The 20,693-nt window shown below is 43.2% G+C and overlaps 1 protein-coding gene and 1 long non-coding RNA gene across 11 annotated transcripts in view; one reads left to right on the forward strand and one right to left on the reverse strand.

The window, feature by feature from the left end:
• The window catches only part of LOC103691527 (uncharacterized), a 618,188-nt gene that overhangs the window by 324,921 nt on the left and 272,574 nt on the right, over positions 1 to 20,693 (forward strand). The gene's annotated exons all lie outside the window — the stretch shown is intronic.
• LOC120100802 (uncharacterized) overlaps positions 19,487 to 20,693 on the reverse strand; it is a 70,243-nt gene continuing 69,036 nt past the window's right edge. For 5 of the 6 annotated variants that reach the window (XR_015671566.1, XR_015671565.1, XR_015671569.1 and 2 more), the window contains one exon: positions 19,490 to 20,104. This is a non-coding gene — a long non-coding RNA (uncharacterized LOC120100802). Of the gene's footprint in view, positions 20,105 to 20,693 lie in introns of all 6 variants that reach the window. The other variant, XR_015671570.1, reaches the window with a different exon arrangement.

The following is a 20,693-nucleotide window of genomic DNA, read 5'->3' on the forward strand; positions in this document are numbered from 1 at the left end:
AGGCTACAATGTATGAAGGAACCCCTGTCTACCCTGACGCCTTCAGTAAAAGCTGATGTCAGAGAGCTCCATTCTCATTCATGAATGATACTCCTCTCTCCAAGTTCCAAGTCCGTTTTGTTGCTGTTGTCTGTCTGTCTGTTTGTTTTTAAGAGAAAACTTAGACAAACAAAAATAAGACTGTAATGGATAACCAACCTTTAAAATTTTTTGCTTCTATGTTCTCACTGACAGAGGGGCCATCTGACTGTTCAACCTAAGTGACAATAACTCTGACCAATTAGTTCTTGATAAAAGCTGATGACTTCCTGGTTGTACCCATAAACCATCAAGTCACATGACACAGCAGAAATCTTGGTCAACTCACTGATAGTTCTATAGATTTAGGTCTGTCTGTGTAGACACACACTGGTACTGGTTAGAGACAGGTAATATGATAGAGAAGGCCATCTGTCTGTCTGTCTATCTACCCATCTATCTATCTATCAATCTGTCTCTCCCTGTTTGTCGCTGTTGTTTTGTTGTGTTTTGTGCTCTGATTTCTGAGACAGGATTTCTCCATGTCACCCTGGCTGTTCTGGAACTCACTCTGTAGATCAAGCTGGCCTTGAATTCCATCTGCCTCTGCCTCCTGAGTACCGGGATTAAAGATTTGCAACACCACTCCCTTGGCTAGGAGGCCAGTTCTTAAAGAATCACATTCCTTGGACTTGGGATGAAGGAAAGATCTCTTAGGAAAACTCTGGATCATTAGCAAAGAGCATAGAACCGAAGGCAGAGGCACTGTTGGTCACTGGAGAAAAGGAAAAAAACACCTAGAGTGGGAGTGCTGGGGACATGGCTCTGTGCCACCTGTGTCTGCCACAGAAGCCTGAGGACCTGACTTTGCATTCCTAGAGAACTCATAATACCTGCTGTTTCTGGACTGGGCACATGGAGATGGGAGTTCAAGAGCAACTGGCTAGCTGTATTGCTAAGCTCTGGATTCAAGTGAGAAACCCTGTCTCTATAAATAAGATGGAGAATTTTCCAAGAAAGACTCTGCAAATCAGGCATGGGGTGTCACAGGCACTGCAGGAGAACACACATTTAAACATGTATACATAACACACACACACACACACACACACACACACACACACACAAGAGAAGAAGAGAAAAGGAAGTAATTATGAAAATAATTAGGAACAGAGATTCTTGGCCCAGAGATGTGGCTCCGTTGGTAGAATGCTAACCTAGCACGCAGGAAGTCCTGAGTTCCATTCCTAGCCCATGGGCCAGGCTTGGTAATGCCTCTCTGCAGTCCCAGAACTCAGGTGCAGGAGCAGGGGATAGGTCCAGGGTTATTCTGAGCTATGTGGTGAGTTTGAGGTCAGCTCGTGCTCCATGAAACCCAGGGTGGACCTGACTGGGGAGGGATATGTAAGTGTTTCCGAAAATTTCAGGGCAGTGAGAAGAAAAAATGGCTGGGAGGTAACATATACACATTTCTAAGATCTTTTAAGACCTAACTTCAAAGACTAAGGAGATGGCTCCTTCAGCAAAAGGATTTCTGTGTAAGCGTGAGCACCTGAATTCTTTCTCCAACACCCACATTAAGAAAAAGAAAAAGCCAGGCAGGGTAGTATGAGCTTGTAATCCTACACACAGATACACCTTCACATACACAGGCACACCTACACAAAAACACACAGGTAAAGACACACACACACACACACACACACACACACACACACACACACATCCACACATACAAGCCTTTGATAGAATTAATAAATAGGTCATAGTTCTGAGTGTCCTTCAGGATCACAGGGAGGCTGGGTACAGAATCTGTTTCTAGGCCACAGGAGCAGCAAACACTTTGTGATCTGTGCCCCGAATAATTCACTAGCAAGATACATAAAGCTCTCCTGTTCCGTTGGGGTGCTTCTCCTTCAAGAGGAAGAAGGGGGAACCTACTGATCTAATTCAGGAAGTAGATGGCTCCTGGCTGCAGCTACCAGTGGTACAGCATGACTCAGTAGCAAGAGAGTGCATGGCTCTGCAAAGCACTAGTATGTTCTGGCTATCTCATGCTAGGTTATGCACTCAACATAGCTGAAACAGAAGGGCTGGGGATGGACCTTAGCGGTGGCACGTTAGCCTAGCACTTATTCCTCATCCCTGGTTCTTATCCCTTCCACAGCACGAAAACTGAAAATAGAGCTTAAACAGATTGATTTTTTAACTGATAGCAGTGAACGGCACAGTAGTCAATGCTACATGACCCAAGTATCCGCCAACAGATGAGTGGATAAATACAGCCTGAGACCCAGTGGAATATTATTTAGCCGTAAAGAAGAATAGCATTCCCATACATGGTACTCTGCAGGTGAATCTTAAAAAGCACGTTGCCCAGAGAAATAAGCCAACTGTAAATGAAGGAACATTCCACTCACATAAAACAGGTAGGGCAGACGAGTCACAGAGGGTGGAAGGAGAGTAAAGGTTGTCTAGGATAAAGATGAGTGGAGACTGTGAGGCTCATGTGATTAGCACCGGTCAGCTCAGGTACTCAGCAATGGTGCCTGTGGGGCTGGTGTGTGAGGGCGGTACTGGGTATGCTAAGTGCTAAGTAGCTGAATTGAATCTTATTTGGTTTTGTTAACTGGGTTAGGTTTTTTGTTTTTTGTTTTGTTTTTGTTTGTTTTGTTTTGTTTTGTTTTTGTAAACCAGGCTGGCCTGAAACTTGCTTTGTCTTCTTGCCTCTATCCCCTGATGCTGGAATTACCACTTGTGTTGCCTCTAAGGTTGAGCTTTCTTTTAATGTGAGCACGACATCTGTGATCTGGTCCTGCTGCTCTCCACAGATGCATGGGACAAACTGAAGTAGAGAAAAAGAATTCTAAAGTGGTAAAGACAGCCGGTTTTAGATCGCGTATATCACATTGTATTACATAATATGCCAAAAAGAAGTAGAGGAAATATTTTTTAACATGTGTGATAGACAAAAGACATGAAGTTCCTGCTGGGGTGGAGAAATGGCTCGGCAGTTAAGAGCATTTGTAGATTTTGCAGGAGACCTGGGTTTTTCTTTACAAGCACCTATACTGGGATGCTCACAACTGCCTAGAACTTCAGCTCCAGTGGATCTGATCCCCTTTCCTGGCCCCTCTGCCCCCTGCAAGGTCATGCACATGCACATGCACGTGCATACACACATATGCACATTTATTTAAATTAAGGATAGTATTAAATGACAAAATATTTAACAGAAAAAAATCATGTTGTAATATTAAATGAGACATTGATACAAACTATCTCAATTTAATAAGTGTATGTGCTGTTTATTGTTAAGCTACTAGAGGGCTGGAGAGAGCAATGGTTCAGTGGTTCAGAGCCCTAGCTACTCTTCCAGAGCCCTGAGCTTTGATTGGGAGCACCCGCATGGCAGCTAACAATCATCCATTACTCAAGTTCTAAGGGACTTAAAAAGATCGCCTGGCCTCACAGGAACCAAGCACACATGTGATGCACAGGCACATATGCAGGCAAAACACACATATGCATAGAATAATAATTTTATGTATTAAATAGAAAGAACTATACTAAAAAGTTAATGACTTCCCTAAGGAACTGATATTATATTATTTTTATTGTCATGGTTTGCATAAATGTCCCTTAAAGGCCCACTTAGTTAAGGTTGGTGCTCTCAGGTACATGGGGGAACTCTTAATGGAAAATCTCCCCATCATAGAGGACTGACCTATGGGGGATACTGCTACTCTGGCCCTCCTGACTCTCGGGATTCCTGACTGTGGGGTGAACAGTGTTCCCTTCTTATGCTTTCCTTGAGATGAAGATGTAGAGGTCAATGAGTCGTGAATCAGAAGCTCTGAAGCTAAGCTGGAGTCAGCCTGTTGTCTTCATAAATGATCATTAAAGGCTTGCAGGTTACATAATAAAAAAGCCGCTGACCCAGCAGTATACAAACTTTCTATGGTAAAACCATCCAGCTACAAGCAAATATAAAGACAAAATAAAAATGGATGCACTAGGCCTGGTTAATTTTCACACTCACAATCCCAGCGTCAGGGAGGCTGAGCTAGGAGGATCCTGGAAAGTTTAGTTCAAGGTCATCCTCATCTTTCAGCATCATCCTGGTCATCTTTCAGCATCATCCTGGTCTACATATCAAAACCCTCTTTAAAAAACCAAAGCAAAACAAAGAGAAACATGTGGTGTTACTGGAGCCATATTTAGTAGCTGTGGTAGTCAGGGAGCATCAGCAGAAGAGCAGTGAGTCATTGTGGCCTTGCACCCCTCCTATGAGACTGGAGGCAGCATTAGCCTCCAGCTCTCAGATGATGAGGAGGCCTGGAGCCCAGTTCACATTAGGTAGTACAGCTGGGCGTCAGGCTCAGGCCCAGGGCAGTGTGCTGCCAGCTGCTACACTGCATACAAGTGTCCTCGCAAGGCGACATGAGAGTGGGAACTCACACACTTACCTCTCAGTGGTTGAGTCGCTGTCTGAGTGAGCTAGAAACGATTCTATCTAGCTGTAGTCATTACAACTAGATAATTATTATTTTATGAAAAATAAAGAACTTTTACAAAAAAAACCCATAAGCTTATTTAAATTAAACTTATATAAATGTGCAAACAGTTAAATTACATTTAGGTTTACATTTCCTAGGTACTGTCCCCACTCAGTACCAGTGGAGGATAGGTCTAGGAATTCCCCCAGATTATCGAAGCCATGTGTTCTCAAGTCTTCATGGGGCATCATAGTATTTCCATGGAACCTATACAACCTTCCATATCTCTTACAGGCCTTTAGGTGACTTATATTAACTAACACAACGCAAACAGTGTGCATGGAATTTTTTATACTGTGTTATTTGGAAAATAAGGACCAGGAAAAAGCATTGCCGAAAGATGGCAGAGTGTAGTCAAGCGCCCCGGCTTGGGAGAAGGGGGGCGTCCCAGTAGGCTGCGTTTGCACACAATGTCATTCTTGGGGAGTTGGTATAGTGTGTAGGGTGTGGCAAATCCTAGGACTACTTTTGATATATTTCTGAAAATTTTTAAAGTACTTTTGGCCTGCAATTAACTAAGTACAAGATACAGATATAGATGACCAAATGTGGCTTTTCCATTTAAAAAAGAAAAAGGAGAAGGAGAAGAGTCAGAAGAGGAGGAAGCGGGAGGAAGAGGAGGAAGAGGGAGGATGGAAGGAAGGGGAGGAGGAGGAGGAGGAGAAGGAGAAGAAAAAGAGAAGTTGTCACCATGTCCTACTTTCATTTCTGTCACGATGATAAAATACCCTGACAAATGTAATTAGCGCAGAAGGGTTTGTCTCAGCGCACAGTTCCTGGTTACAGCCCATCTTATTTTGTGTTGTGGTGTGTGTGCTGTGGTAGGCACGGGGGTATCAGAGGACAGCTTGCCAGAGTCATCTTTCTCCTTTTACCATGAAGGTCCAGAGATCAAACTTGGGTCCTCAGGCTTGGCAGCAATTGCCACTAACCACTGAGCCCTCTTACCAGCCTGCGATTAATGTTTTATTTCTGTGCCGCCTGTGACTGAATGTACCTGGCCTTAGGGAGGAGGGGTGAGACTGGACTCCCACACGGGTTCACCTGCTCACACAGAGGCTGCATGGACTGATGTGTTCAGTCACAGAAATAGCTCTATACATCAGAGGTGCGGTGCCGGAGCGCTATGTCACATCACTGAAGGACTCTGCAAAATGTCCAAGTCTGTTTTCATGTAGAAATGAGATAACATGGTATTTTCCTTATGCATTTGCAACTCCCATGTGTTAGGCATATTCATGTAAGTGGGAAACAAGTTTGACTACTCGGGTATAAACATTTTCAACAAGCAGAGAGGCTTAAATCCTGAAGGGCCTGAGCTCTGACCAACCTCTGGCAGGCATTTAGCATGGATTATCAGATTGGAAATGCTGAAAATCTCCTTGTGGGCTGCGTTGATTTGCAGGTTTTTAACCTGGACGTGTAACAGAGCGATGCTGTTTCTGGCCTCCCAGGTGTGATTATAGGGCCCACCCAGGGGGTTGTATTAATACCAAAATGACTTGGCTTTTCATTAATCAATTATGGGCTTCTTTATTTAAGGGATGCAGGGAGTGGGTAACAGTGGAAAATCTATAAGGCTTTCAGGTGTTTTTATTAAACCTTCCCACAACGTGAAAATAACAGCTACCTGGCATGGTGAGGAAGCAAAAAAAATCTACCATTTTAATTCTAAAAGAAAATTACAGGTAGCTTACTTCCTAAAGCAGTGGCCATTGGGTCACAAGAGGTACTGGGAGAGTGGATTACATCCTCTGGCCTCTTGTTACTTTGGAGACACTTAGCTGCTTGCTTTGCTTGGATGCCCTGCGGAGGGTGCACAGTGATGGAGGGCCCACCAGATGGATGTTTTGATGCCAAGTGTCAACAGGAAGACAGCACTGCACAGGAAACACTGTCCGCTATTGACTGCTGTGGTTTGGAAGGGGAATGTTCCCCAGACACTCACACGTTTGAACACTTGTTCTCCAGCTGGTGGCGCTGTTTGGAAGATCGTGGAGCCTTTGGAAGGTAAAGGGTAAGGAGAGGAAGTGAGCCACTAGGGTTGGGGGGTGGGGCTTTGAAGCTTTGTGTCTGGCCCCACATCCTGAGTGTAGGTGCAACCTGATCGACTTTTGATCCTGCCACCCTGCCGTCCATGCATGACGGACTTTGTCCCTCAGACACCACAAGCCAAAATAAACTCCTCATTAAGCTGCTTCTGCCAGGGTGTTTTACATAGCAACAGGGAAATGATGGACAGTGGTGGCAATGCTTAAGACACAGAGCTGAAGAGTGTGAAGTTGTTCCTCGGCTCTCATGAACTGCTGTCAAAACACAAACCCTTTGCAGGAGGAAATAGCACGTTTGTCTTTTACAGGCTTTCTCCTTTTTGATATCACTAGAGCAGGGGGAAATGAGGCATTGCTCCTGTGGTAAACATACTTTCCTGAACTAATACTTTAACTTCACACTGAGTAGACTACTCAAGACACAAAGGATAGGAAAGTAGGCGTGGGAAGATGACTCAGTCAATAGAGTACTTTCTGACATGAATTAGGCCCTCTAGTGTTGTGTAAAAAGCCAGGCTTGGGGGTCACCTGCCAGTGATCCTCGTATGGGGGTAATCTCTGGAGCTGACTGGCCAGCAAATAGGCCTTATCTCAAAAAGTAAGGTAGACAGTGTAGACAGTGATCGAGGAAGACACTAGACATTAACTACTGCCTCTACACACATGTTCATAAAACATACACATGCGTGTGTCCACTCCCATACACAAAAACTTAAAACAAAATAGTACAGCTTGGTCATTCTGAAAATATGCAAATGGGCTAAATGACATACGTGTGTGCTTTGTGCCAAGTAAGAACCAGGTACCTTAGGATGTCATATGACCTGGGACATCAAACCCACTCCATGGCCCACACCAGACAGTACAAAATTCATATGCAGTCTTTGCCTAGAAGATACATCCTTGAAGTTGTAGTCAAAGTGCATTAGTAAAAGAGAAAGTCACAGGCATGATCAATACATGTTTCCTCGTATTGCTGTGACAATATGAGGCCAGGGAACCCTGTAATGTAAAATACTGTGGAGTCTGTAACCACTTGAAAATATTTGCTGCTTGATGAGCAGGTGTCACTCATGGCTCATTCTTGGCCCCTACAGTGCTGTCAGGTTCTGTATTCTGTGGGACAAACTCTGGGCTTTGTAACTAGTAGGAATTTGTAGAGTTAAACACTAGGGGTGGACTGGTCAGAGTTACCTATTCAGGTGGTGAGAATATAAACACATGGTGCCCATGTTAACCTATCTGCCTGCATCACCATGCATCATGCACCTCCCACCCATCATCTGTCTACTGTACCTATCTATCTCATATATGTGTGTATGAATGTATGCATGCATGCATGCATGTATGTATGTGTATATATGCATATATGTGTATGCATGTGTGTATGTATGCATTCATGCATGTTTGTATGTATGTATGCATGTGTGTATGTATGTGTATATGTACGCATGTATGTGTATGTATGTGTGTATGCATGTATGTGTGTATGTATGCATGTATATGTGTATGTTTGCATTATGCATGCATGTATGTGTATGCATGTATGTATATGCATATGTATGTGCATGTGTGTATGCATGCATGCATGTATGTGTGCATGTATGTATATGTGTGGATGTATCTATATTGTAAACAGACTTGGCATCTGCATGGCCAAGTTTTGCTTACCTCACCTGAGCTTCTAGCTTATAACCTTCTTCAGCCTTTGCTCTCTAAAGAAGGAAGGAGGGAGGGATGAACCCCAGAAGCCTGTGCTGGGCTAAGGACCTGTTGCCTACAGTGTCAATTTCTCGTCAACTTGGGGAAAGAGTGAAAGCAGGCTCCAAAAACACAGTAGTCAGAATCACAGCAATACACTCAGGGTCATTTTTCCAAGTAGAAGGTAGAGAGGTGACAAAGGAAGTGAAAGAGACAAAGCCAGAAATTGCTGCTGCTAAAGAGATAGGAGATGCATTTGCAACAATTTTCTGGGTCATCCCTGGGCATCTCTGTCGTGTTTTCTTATCCCAGGTGGGAAACAGGTTTCTGAAGTATTGAAAATGATGGCCAGAGGTAAGACATTTTCCAACCATCTAACACAGTGTGCCCATTATCACAGGCCTTAGACCACCTCTATTCAGTCTCAAGATCCTGTGAATCCTGCCTGCCAGTGACCTCAGGGAGGAACATTTCCTTAGACATATCCCATGCTCACTGGCGGTGCCCTGTCCTCTGGCTTACCCAGAGGACCTGTGTGAGTGAGTCACAACTGAAAGGCTGCTGTTAAGAAACAGTTTGAGACTGTGAAAGGTTCTCCCAGAGCATCAAAACCTCTTCTCTGCATCCCAACACTGAGGTTTTTCTGTGGCAATCTGGAAGGAAATCCACAGAAGAAACCCCACCCACCAAAGTCTCAATACTTGCCCAGCCATCCCAACCACCTGACCGTCAGATTCCCAGGGACACAGTTCCCACGGACGGTCTGTCCACTGAGTTAATCAATCTGGCCACAAAATTGTCTTCAAGAACTCTCCATCCCGCAGATTTTCCTGCACTTGGTGAAGCACGTTGGGGCTGACAGGGTCCAAACTGGCTGTGTTTTGTTTCTGCACAGAAGACTGGGGGAAAGGCACAAGCAAGCAGGAGGGAAGACGCCGTTGTTACACTTGCATCTGTTTAATTTCTCAGGAGGCTGCTATTAATAGACTGTACTTTTAGAAGAAGTAAATTAATTTTGCACAATGTTTAAGGAATATTGCCTATGCAGGATCAAATGAAGGGAAGGATCATTTTGCCAAAGGCAACTGTTATCGAGGCTCTGAAATTAATTGGATGCTTTAATTGAGGTAGATTACTTGCTAATCCTTGCTTGAATACAGTAATTCTCCTATTAAATTATCTTTGAATAATTACCTGGAATTTCTCAGCTGCGGGGACTGATGGCTATTTAATTGCACTGTGAGTCTGCTGTATAATTACTTAACAAGGTGTCCTGTAATAGTTTAATTCCCCTTTTACTGAAAAAAGGTGGGTGCTAAAGTTACTACAAATACCCCCTTTCATAAAAAAAATAAATAAATTGCTGTAAGGGTTTTTTCCCCTTCAAAGATTATTTATGATTTAAAAGTAAATTAAATTATTTCTAATTTTTTATTTATAATTCAGGTACTGGTGATGTTTTAGATGGAGCCAAGCCTCTCTGACCATTACACATTAGATAGCATTTCAAAGGACTGCAAAGTCATTTTTAATTTTCGCTTATCGTGAGCATCCCGTGTCTCATCATTAAGTATCCAGGAAACCACTTCTTTCTCTCCATTTTACTGCATGTTTTATCTAAGGTTTTCAAATTAAGTGTGTGTCCATGAAGTGAAGCATTAAATACCCCTAATATATGCCCATATGTCATATGGTGACGCTGTGACAGAAAATTAAATGGATTGTCTGGGATTGCTTGGCAGTCACTCTGTAAAGTCCATGGTGTCCACCAACACAACTTCCTTTGGCATTTAGCATATTGTCGTGGACATGGTTTGAGCTTCAGCAAATGCCAAAAAAGACCCACTGGACTTGGACAGGGTACATCACATTGCCTTGACAGCAGCCAGATCTAATGCAAAAGGGAAATGCTAAGGATGCTGACTGGGACCATCTTTCTTCATGTCCTTGGGGATAAACTGGGCAAACTGCTGAAGGCCTGATAGTACACACCTGGAACTGGAGCACTCTGCAGGCTGAGACAGGAGGATGGCAAGTTTGAGTGGGCCTGGGCTATATAGTAGAACACTACCCACCCTCCAAAAAGGAAGGGGAGGGGAGGGAGAAGCAAGGGGAAAAAAGGGAGGGAGGGAGGAGGGAAGCAGGATATTACACAAGAAGAATCGCATCCATTGGAAGAGCAACTATAAAAGAAAGTTAATTTCCACAAACCACTGATGTTCCTACATGGGAACCATTGGCCCTAGAATGGTATAGCATTTTGTCTATAGCCTAAAAGCCAGTGTGACTGCCTGTGACTCTTCCTATATTTGTTAGACTTTTCTAGAGGAACAAACAGCACATTCGTACATGCCAAACCCACTCAAGTAGTCATCCTGCTGACACACCGTGGCGATCCAGCGAAGGTATAGAGAAGGCTAGCCTCTGCTCACTCCATGCATTCCAGTAATTAACTTTTTTCTTAATTACTTCTGTTAAGCAAACAATAAAAATGGTGAAAGCTTCTGTTTGACATTAAAAACTTATATTTGTTTGAGGAATAATTGTAGGTTAATGCCTTGATTGTTTTTTCATTAAGGAAATATGTTATGTCTTTCATGCATAAATATAGTATCAATGTTTTTTAAAGCTCTTAATTTCATTTATTTAAAATAGATCTTTGTTCTCATAATCAGTGGGTGTGGTTGTCTAATGCAACTGTGTGTGTGACTTCAGAATCAACTATGTTCATTGTTAAAAATAGAAGCAGCCCTTTTGTAACATGAATAGTCTGGTTATTAAGAAGGGACTTCATTTTCTCATGTGGCTTTTCCTCAACTGGGACCATCTATCTCAGAAATAATTATCTAGGAAGTATACTTTTTTCCCAACCCTTACATCCGTTCACCCCTAAAATAAAATAAAACAAAATTTCTTCATGCTGTTCCAAAGAAATAAAAAAAACATCTCTGTCCCTTGTCTCAGTAAAGGATCTTCTGCCAGAAGACAAATGTCAGATTGAATGGACAAGACAAAATAGACACATCTTCATCAGGAGCAAGCCACTCTGTCCTGCAGTGCTGGCTGTGTACAGTAGAGTGGCTCTCTGTTCAGTGACAGATCGATTCTTCATTGGGATTCACATTTTGCCCATCAATGAGAGACCACAATTAGGTCAAACCTTGATCAATCTTCCTGCCAACAGACCTGGAATCACATTTGAAGGCTCATCTGAGTTCACATTCTTCTTTTATCCTAACACAAAAGCTGGGACCACGGTGTCACTGAAGCTTCCTTGAAATTGTTTGTGTTTCACTGCTGATGTGAGATGTGCCAATTCTCTCATTCCACAAACTAGATGGGCTTTCCCCCCACTCCCATCTACAGAGAATTCTGTAACCTTCTATGGCCTTCTTCTCTCATCAGTGGATCTGGGCTTTAGGCTGTAATGAATAGTCACTAAACTTGATCGTACTTGATGATAAATAGGGAGCTGCTTAAGACGACATTTTCCTGGGACCTGCCTATAGGATTCTGGGTCAGTTGGTTTCGGTTGGATATCAGCATTCTTCCCAAGGTCACCAGAGCACACGTACGTGACCATGACTTTAGGTGCAGTCTGATATATCAAATTCTAAACTCCCAAACGAGCTCAGGAATCCTAAAGCTGCAAGTTCTGAGGCCCAAACTGAATTATGCATAAGCTGGCCAACCAAGCAATGCAGATTTCATGTACACATAGAGACATATGGCTAAAATAAGATTAAACAGCGAATATCTGTTACGCATGTTTAAGTTCAGGAAAGCCTTATTTTAAAGACTTTCAAAGTATTAATTCATTAAGACTCAAACCATATTCGCAAAAAGTAATATATTGATGTCATGAGTGCGGAAGCTGAGCCACAGAGAAACAAAGTCATTGGTTCAACACTGGCCAATGGGGTGTGATGAAGAGGGGACCTTGGCAAGGCCATCAAGATGAAGAAAGTACAGGCCTAGAGAAGAAGTTAACAAATCTGCCTGTTGCTGAATTCTCACTGAAGACTAGCAAGGTCCTGACTTCTCGCTTACTATGGCACAGTTGTGTCTTGTACTGTGATTTTCTTATCCCTTCATCTGAGGGCAAATCTTCATGATCTTGGCCTTTAAGAGGAGCATCACTTTGAACATGAACCTGCCGTTGTCCTCTCAACATATCAAGCTTAGTTCTAGAAGCCACACCAGAAAGACAGATACTGCCTGACCTAATTTATGTGTTCTATCTGAGACAGGCAAACTCACAGAAGTACAGAATCATGTACTGGATCCCAGAGGCCAGAGGATGGGGCAGATGCAGAAAAGAAATACAGAGAGCCAAGCCTATGATTTGAGTGACACGGAAGGAGAAAGCTGATCATCTCCCTCAAAAGATGTTATGTACATGTGAGAACATGTCATAGTGAAACACAATATTAATATCATTAACATATGCTAATGAAAATATAAAGAATTATTCCTTCTCAGAACATTCCTGTTAAAATAGATAAAAATAAAACTTAGGAAGCACTTAAATCTACTTACAAAAATTTGTAAAAATTTGACCTATTATACAAATTATTGTATGTCTATGATAGTCCTGTAGATTGGCGGTTAAAAGAAAACAAAATTTCTAAACAAGAGAAGGAAGAGGAAGGAAGGAAATAGGAAGGGAAGGGAAGGGAAGGGAAGGGAAGGGAAGGGAAGGGAAGGGAAGGGAAGGGAAGGGAAGGGAAGGGAAGGGAAGGAAAGGGGGGTTCTGTAATCCCAGGCAGGAAACAGGTTTCCAGAGCTTGTACAGTCAGGACTCCATACTTTAATGTAGGCTGAATCAGGCTGGTTTCGTAATTCTTCAAGTTTCTGTTCTCTTCACCCACAGTAAGGAGGCTGCTATACTCTGGTACTTAGAGTGCAGAGTTATGTTGAGGATTAAGCAACAGTATTCTATAAAGCTTGACCAAGTGCCTATCATACAGCCAGGACCCAATAAGTAAAAGCAGAAACAGCCAAGAAGTGTTTGTTTTAAGGGGACTTTTCACAGGGTAGAGAGTCATCATCCATGAATCCTGAGTGACTTAACACTAGAAAGAGGGTACTCTCTAGCGGCCTTCTCGTTTCTCCATCTTGGTCAGCCTCAATATTATCTACCCTGAATTCCCCGTTCCCTTTCTCAAACTAGATATCCAAAGAGATCTACCTAACAGAACAACCTAAGTCAATAAAGTCTCTTGTTTCTTGTGAGGTTGTTGAACATACATACATCCTCACAATAATCTGACAGGCAGATGAAGCGCTGAGGGATTAGGTCAGAAAACTCACTCACTTCCCGCTGGGAAGAGTGTCTAGTGTTTGGGAGAAATTTGTGTTGGTTTTTGTATCCTCTGACTTCAGTTTGGGTTGCCTCAAACGTAGTCCTTCTCACTTCTCCTCAGTCACTACCACTTTATATCAGAACTTACCTCACTTGAGATACCCAACATCTGACTTCTAAGGACACATGTGGAGTCCATGGAGACTTAGGCCCTGTCCTCCAGACAGTCTCACAGTCCTTATGCCCTCTTAGCATAGACGTCTGGGATCATTTGATCACATCCTCTTTCCATGCTATGTAATGTGTCTTTGCTCCAGGTGATGAGCATTGGCAGCGCTTCCTTCCCGTCAGCTCTGGCCATGTTGAAGCAGAACCATCAGATAGATTCCCATCACCAAGGCTTGAGTAGGAACTGCACCACTGCCATCCACGGAGCCCTACTGAGAACATTCTATCAGTGGTCTCTAAGAATGCCTTTCTCTCCAGTGTCTGGACACTATTGTCTTACCTTCTTTTGAAACCCACTTGGGAATTCACAGCTAATGGAGCTGAAGAACTGCCTCTGCCCCACAAAGAACAGTTTCATGGTGGTCTAGGTTTATGTTAGAAGGCAAAGGAGGAGGAGGAAGAGGAGGGGGAGGACAAAGAGGCAGACAGAAAGAGAGGGAAGAGGAGAAGGGGGAGAGGAGAAGAGGGAGAGGAGGAGGAAGGGGAGAGGAGGAGTGGGGACAGGAGGAGGGGAGAGGAACAAGAGGGAGAGGAGGAGAGGAAAAGAGGAGGAACAGGAGGAGGGGGAGGAGGAAGGGAAGGAGGAGAAGGAGGAAGAGGGGGAGGATGAAGGGAAGGAGGAGAAAGAGGAAGAGGAGGAGGAGGAAGAGGGGGAGGATGAAGGGAAGGAAGAGAAAGAGGAGGAGGAGGAGGAGGAGGAGGAAGAAGAAGAAGAAGAAGAAGAAGAAGAAGAAGAAGAAGAAGAAGAAGAAGAAGAAGAAGAAGAAGAAGAAGAAGAAGAAGAGATCTGCAATGTTACTACTATATAGGAGTCCCAATAACAGATTTCCTTCCTGTGTTTCCCAACTAAACAGCCAGTCAAAAAGAAGTCAAAAAGATACAGGTGCTGCTGAGGGGTGCTGGAGCAGCTGGGGACAGAGCTGATCTGCAGTCAACCGACCACAGATCGGTGTGCTTTCTTTCCCATAGAGCACAGCTTCAACAGGAAATTATCCAGGGCCTGCTCATGGCTGCCTTGGAGCCAGCCAGGTGAGGCAGGAGCACCGGTGCTGTAGGACAGCAGATCCAGTCTGCCCTTTGTGTCACCCAGTCCTATCCTGCTTTCGCCCCTTTGTGTGTTTTTAATGGGGATAAGTGTGAGGCACATGGAGCGCAATCACATTGTGGTCTTAAAAGGATCTCTGATGACAGAAAATATGTCAATTTATTATTTCCCCTGGGACAGAGAAAAAAGTACAAAGGTTCAATGGGCGAGGAAGATAATGCTCGTTTGCTGTATAACAGTTTTCCAACAAAGGATTTTAAGGTGATTTTCCTTTAAAAAGAAAAAGAAAAAGAAAAAACTTTAGTCCCATTTGTAGGTGGGGATACAAGAAGATTTGTAGTGACTAAAACATCCTGGCGGTGGCCCCTGCATAGAGCCAGCACAAGCATCTGTGGTCCTTTCCCAGCTTTTTCTCTCCCTCTACTGGAATTTGGTTCTTCACAGCAGAGTTACATACAGTAAAAGCAAGCACTGTCCTATTGTCCCTGGTATCCCACATACCAGAACCACAATTCCATCAAATCTTCAACCTAAAGGCTCCATCTGTGATCAGAGCCATCTCCTGTCCCCACAGTTCCAGTTTCCTTGAATAGCAATTAGCCCAGTAGAGGCCGGCTGCTCCTGCATGGGGAAGACGCTGAGGAGCTGAGCCAGGAGGTGGTCACTTGTTATTTGTCACGAGGGTCATTGATAATGAATCAACAAAGCATTGACAATGGTTTTCTTGTAAACCGAACAAACCTTATAAATGGTGTGTGGTCTCCCCTCCCCCATGAATTAGCTCCTTTGTCCTGAAATGTGTGGTTAGCCCAGATACTCATTCTGCTCGGCTGGAAGAGGGGCAGAGTCTGGGGAAGGCGCCCAGAATGCACAAGTCCACATTTTGCATTTTGGTTTTCTGTATCAGGGAATATCTCATGCGTACCATGGGAAGTTGTAAGAGGGAAAAAAAAACATAAGCAAAATCAGAAAACTTTCTGGACTCCTTTCTGGACTCTCGGGTGGTCTTTTTAGGGATCGGTTGCAATGTGCAAACAGGAAAGAAATTAAGAATGTAGAAACTGTTTCTTAAATGCTTTGTACAGCTACTTGACAACTGTCTGTTTTCTTAAAACCCTAAATAAGGAGGGCTGAGTATTTAGGAGGGTTCTGCCTGCTTTACACTTCCACACTTCGCGGAATGCCATTCTCCGCTGTTATGTAACAGTGGACGCTGCTGGGCAGCTGAATGAAAGGAACAGTGTCTTACAGCAAATGGGCAAACATTCACTGCTGGCGTCTTCTTTGGCTCCTGGGGCGGCAGTGGGGCGGGGTTGGGGAGGGGGCTTCTAAGTGAAGTTCTCCGTTGCCTAGAGCCAATACAAGCAACCTTATCTTGAAGATTCTGAGACGAAATGCCCAGAATTAAACAGAATGGATCTGCTGAGAAGCTTTGCAGAGCCTTGTATGCTCGGCAACCGCTGTCTGCCTCCATGAAAGCCAAGTAGCGATGGCACCATTTCTGACAGGTTGTCACCAGGTAGATGGTGTGTTGGAATGTGAGTCAGTTCAGAGAGACCGGTGCTGTGTGAAGAGGGAAGCAGGGCACCAAGCTCGACTCTGCGTGTGTGTGTGTGTGTGTGTGTGTGTGTGTGTGTGTGTGCGCGCGTGCTTATTGCACACCTCGCCTGTTCCGTGTACTCCACTTTGGTTATAATTTTATTTAATGGCAATCTTTAAATCAAAGTGTTAGAATGTGTCTTTCTCCTTTAAAAAAAATAATTGCTGAAATCATTGATGGCACATTAAAACAAGTCAGTGGTTAAGGTCACATAAACCGGTGTAATATGTATATTCGAGCCAGAATTATTTAGGGTCATTGTAGCCAGGGAGTTTTCAAATAAATTATTTGAATATAAAAGTAGATTATGTCTTTCCCCTGTGGCTGGCCAAATGTCTTTTCAACAAAGGGTAAAGTAAGAAGGCTATTTTTTTTTCGTGTGTAAAAGAGTGATCTTTTTAGTCACGGTTGGCTGCCTTTCAGGAAAGTCTCCATTTATAATGAGATATTTTGAACTCATCCAAACCAGAAAGTTTAATAAATTTATAGTACATTTTATATTTAAAAATATGACCATTTATTTCAGGAGACGAGAGCTCGAGAGAAGGGAGAACATATTAGTGATTGCTTGGATGTCTAGGCCGTCCTCTGGAGCTAATATCCACATTGGCCCATATCTAGAATAGTGGAAATAAGTTTATTAAGCAGCTCCTCCAATCTCAACTTACGTCTGCTTTAAAAGGACACTCACTATTCGGAGCCTAGTCCAGCCCTGAGACAGAGCCGCTGTGAAGATGCAGTAACAGAGGTTCTCATGGCCGTTTTATTCAAATTTTCTGACGTTGCCAGGTAGGGAGAGAGCAAAGGTGTTTCCCGTGTGGTTGTGGGTCATCCTTGAAGTAGATTGGTCCTATATGCAAATGTGTAAACATCAGCTTTCTCTTACTAATGCAATAAAAGGAGCAGTCCTGAGACAAGAAGCGCTCTCTCACTGGTAAAGAAATGTTTCTGGGAACTGGAAGTACATTTTGACATGATTATTAACATATGAAAACATGCTCATGCTACTCTCTAGTGTTTTAACACTCGAGACATTCAATTAGTTTTCTATTATACCCGATCTTTTCTTAACTCCTGGTTAAATATTTCTTTTGCAATTACAAGTAGAAAAAAAAAATCACAAGATACATCTTAACCTGGTATCAAAACTGAGTTCCATGGTGACTCATCTCCAATTTTATTTCTCTAATGACACATCACTTAGGTACGTGTGGATTTCCTTTGAGCCCCTAATTTTCTTTTTTAATTGTTCTATAGTAAAAGCTCTTCCCCCCCCAAATTAATTTGACTTTCTCAGATTTTTACAGTAAAGCATGTGTCATCTCTCTCTCTCTTGAAACTGACCATTCTTTTCAGAAGAAAAAAAAAAAGAGGGTTTTTTTTTTCTTTTGGCCTGGGGTGCTACACTGAAAAAAGTCACTCAGCTAAAATGAGTTACTTCATTTCCAAGTAAAAACAACGGTGTTTTCATGCCTGCACTTATTATTATTCTGAGAATGTACTAATTTGTTACATCCAAGATGACGGTTCGTTGGGTCTGTGAAAGGGGCAGTGTGCCAACTATCAAAGAGAAGTAACAAGGACTCCTTTCATGGGACAGAGAGCAGGGGCAGCTCTTGTGGGTATCAGGAGACACACTGCCAGCAGAGTCACCCCAATGTCAGGGTCTCCCAGTGTCGGGGTCTGAATCAAGCAAAACGATAATTTTACTGAGTGTCAGGGTGGGCAGCCTAAGGAGCAACTGGTCACTGCTTTAGCCCCAGCTGACGCGCCTCAAGGGTTGTTAATGCTTGCAGTGCATTACTACTTCAGCATTAAGCTTAGGTAATTGTCTACTTGCTCTGAGCTGCTTAATAGCAAAATGCAAGGGAGAGGGGCATTTTTTATAAAACAAAACTGCAAAATAGAATTGTATATCTATATGCTGTGGCGTCTCTGATTTCCCCCCCCCATGAAATTTGAATGACAATGACGCGCGATTCTATACCTTTATTCGGCTCTGAACCAGGGTGGTCTCGTCATTTCGTTTTGCGTGCACAACGCTGCCTAAGGTCATGAGTTGTAAATCGGAACATAAAAAGGCTGAAAATATATTCAGCACTTTGTAGTTTCCGAGCGCGCATTTAAGAGCTTCAATGAAGAGTCGGGACCTACATGGCAGATTTTCTGGTCCTGAGCAGTCCACTTGCGGATGTAGACAGTGGATCTGCACCCCGAATGCAGTACGCTTGGATAAGCCCTCTGCAGAGACGCATCCTGACCTGTTTTCTGTTATTGTAATGTTTTCCTTTGCTTTATGGCAAAATGCTCCCTCCTTTTTTTTTTTAAGGAATATAACACCAAAAAAATCTATTTAAAAAATAATTTCCATCTGCCTCAAATGATTTAATAAATGGAAAACACATTTGGACTAATGTATGGAATTCTATTTGGGGGGCATAAAAAAACTCCTGTCTGAGAACACTTAGTTTTTGCTCAGTATGCGTTTGTCAAATTTTCTTTTTAACGTACAGCTTCATTTCTGGCCGTTTTTAAAAGGGGGGGGGGGCATAGACTTTAAACGGTATTTAACTAGCAGCTGTTTAAAAATAATGGCCACGTTACTTTATCTGTGCCTTAGAATAGGTTGTACTTGACGACCTCTGTGGCTCAGGAGTCCTCCTCCAGCCTAAGTGTTCACATTTCCGGAGAAGCAAACAGTGTCTGCCTTTTGTGTTGCTCACGAGCTACAGATTTGATTTTCTTGACAGCTTACCTCAAGAATGATAGCTGTGTTTTCTGTTTAATTCAAAATGAGAGGAGACTGGCTAATCACCAGGAAGACAACTGAAAGTTGGGACTGCTTAAAAATTAAAAACACAAATACACGCCACCATGAGAGACTTTTAAACAAACTAGGTTACCAAGTCGGTAGCTAATTTTTGTCTTTCTAAAACGTTGGATTTTTAACCCCCGGAATAATTAAATATTTGTAATAAAGCAGTTAATTCAGGCAGTTTTATTGCTGTAATTTGCAAAAGTACATTTGAGCTGCTTTCTTTTCTGCCCATTGACGGAGGGACAAACATTTCTTTAATAAGACTACAGCACATTCTAATTTTGCTGCAAACGCTTAGATAAGGATCAGGCCCCCTCTGAGTCACTGGGCTGACCTATGACATCCAAAGTGCCCAGGCTCTTTGGCAAAAGAAGAGCTGAGATTCATTAATATGCACAGGACTTCCCAGCTCTGAAGGGCTCTGTGCTGTCTCTCAGATAGACTTTGTTTGTTGGAAATGAGAACTGCATTTTGGCAGCAGCCGACCAGAGCCCAGCTACTCAGCAGGCCCATTGCCGATGATGCAATCCTTCATTAACACTGCTTCTCTATTAGCGGGCTGTACAGGAGCCACATGCGATCGAGCATCTTCATTGAGGCGCTGTAGAAAAGCTTCACAGCACAACGCCTACCTCCGGGCCCTCGTCTCCGTTAGTTGCAACGATTAATGCTAGAAATAACCTTTTGCACTTTGCTCCATATAAAAATGCAATGCAAGAGCCCAAAAACTCTGACGGAACTCGGTCTCCCTGTTAGAGGAAGGGGGGGAAAACATTCACCTGGAAAGAGAGAAAAACATCTACTTAACACACAGCAGAAAAGTTATCAGGCCCAAAGGGCTCTTGGGTATGAAAGCGAATGAAAACCAGTTGCCATGCCAAGTGTGACTACCCCTGCTGCTCCTGTCTTAACCAGTAAGTTCCAGGTGTGTGTGCTGGGTGGGGGATGGGGACTTGAGACCGATCCCCAAGCCCAAGTTCATTTTTTTTTTTTTGTCCAAACTGTTTGTGTAATTCGGTGATTGGAGCCTGCGACAGCCCGGCATTAAGGTTTTCATCACAGAGTTGTGGCGCCAAGATAAGAATGTACTTAGATAAAATCAAATGGGTGGAGGAGGTGCTTCTATATAAACAGACATGCCCTTAAATAAGTCGGGGTTGGCTAAAAGTTTGTTCCACCATGCATCCTAACGTCGGCTTCTCTTTACCACCCCTTGGGCACCAGCCTGCTCTGCTCCCAACACTTTGACTACTCCTCGTTAATAGACCCCAAATTTCATCTGGAGTTCAGGAACATGAGGAGATAATGTTTCTTTCATCCATTCAGTGTCTTAATATGACAAAAGAGAATCTCTGTGGGGAGAGTACT

This window comes from Rattus norvegicus, chromosome 2, assembly GCF_021556685.1.
Source record: "Rattus norvegicus strain SHRSP/BbbUtx chromosome 2, alternate assembly SHRSP_T2T, whole genome shotgun sequence".
Classification (NCBI taxonomy): Eukaryota; Metazoa; Chordata; class Mammalia; order Rodentia; family Muridae; genus Rattus; species Rattus norvegicus.